Raw genomic sequence first — 1,803 nt, 5'->3', positions numbered from 1 at the left:
TTATTTCAAAAGGAAAATAGTATTCTTAAACCTATAAAAGAGGTTCATACCTCATATTGAAGTAAAAGTTTTAAAGACAAAAATGATATAAATGATAAAATTTAGTTCATCCCATATTAGAGAAAAGAGAGGTTCCAACTTGATTAGTTTTTATTTTTCTCTTTTTTTGTTTAATAAGATTTATTCATAAATTAAACTCTTTGGAAGTGATTACACAGCTTGAGTATATTTGTGATTTTGATTTTATTTATAAAGAAATTGGAAGAACCTTCGTGGTTTGTGAGTGAGAGATTATATAGATACGTTGAAAGAATTCAATAGACTTTTTAACTCAAAGCAAATACTGTTTTAAGAGAAGATATTTTGGAAGATAATTTTCTTTTGTAAAAGTTGTTAACACTTTTGTAAACTAGTGAAGTATGCCTTTTAATGTATGTTTGGTTATAGGATTAAATAAGAGAGAATTAAATTATTCCTAGATTTTTTTTTTCAAGGGATAACATTACCAATCCCATATTATAATTTTAATCTACTATTTGGTTTATAAAAGACTATATGAAGGATATTTAAACCAAATTATTAGCCGATTGGTAAAGTGACTATAGCTACTAGCATAATCATCACCCTAAAACATGCTAAAGACTAGTTTTGCAGTTCTTTTTTTAATCAGAAGAAGGAGACTTCCAAATGGATCATTATTTGGGTTGCAACTATGATTTAGAACATTTAGTTAGAACGCAATAATAGAGTGCTTATTAATATATATAAAGATGTGGATGCTCTTCATCATAAAATAACCTCCATATTTTATTGCTGGGCAGGATCGCAATGAAGGGAGGCAAAAAAAAGGGCAAAAAAGATGGTATAGGTGATGGAGATCAAGGATGATTAACTAAACTAGGTTTGCTGCTTCCCTACTTAGATGAATATTTTGGTTTTGTGTTTAGTTATCTTGTGCTAGAGATGAACGTTTGAATTTTTCTTTAATTGTCTATACTTTGATGTAGTTGCTATGTTTTGTTTAGGTTGGAGTTTTATGAAAGTCCTCTGTTTTGATTTGTTGCTAGCTTAATGGTTATTTTCTTTGATTAGTGGAGTGCCATGCTGAACTCAGTAAGTTTCTTAACCTATCAAGTCGAAACCTCTTTTCTACTCTGGTTATGATGTTTTATTTTATTTAAATGAAATAGAGTACTATATACTTTTTATCGAAAGAAAAATAAAGTAACGCCAATCACTATCTTAAATTATTATTAATTATCTCAAACTTAAATTGTATCATAAAATTAAATTATATTAATTATAAAAATTAATCACGTTCAATTCAAACTTTTATAGAATAATCATATACATAACTTATTCTATAATACATAAAATAAAAATATATATTATAAAATAAATATCGAGTTAACTCGAGCTGAGCTCGAGCTGAGCTAAGTCGAGCCCCCGGCTCAACTTGATTACTATTTTGAGTAAAAGAATTTAAGTTTGACTCGGCTTCGCTATAATATCGAGTTGGAGCCGAGCTTCCGAGCTAATGAGCCTGGGGCTATTTCGACAGCTCTATCCCAAACAGTACTGAATAAAGGTTGACTAGCTTTCTAATTGTCTTTACTGAGAAGAATAAAAGAACTCTATGATATGACCCACATAAAAATCTTTTAGGACAGCGCCAATCCATCTCAGCTACCAATAAAAACAAAAGAAAAATAAGAAGAAAAGAAAAGAAAAGAAATGGTTAGCTCGCCAAAGTGGCAGCATATAACCGCGTTCCCTCTCCCGACCCCATTTAATCCCCTTCCT

This window comes from Typha angustifolia, chromosome 11 (genome assembly GCF_048772165.1).
Source record: "Typha angustifolia cultivar Huaian chromosome 11, ASM4877216v1, whole genome shotgun sequence".
In the NCBI taxonomy this organism is placed as follows: Eukaryota; Viridiplantae; Streptophyta; class Magnoliopsida; order Poales; family Typhaceae; genus Typha; species Typha angustifolia.
The sequence above is the reverse complement of the archived record's forward strand: the minus strand, read 5'-3'. Positions refer to the sequence as shown.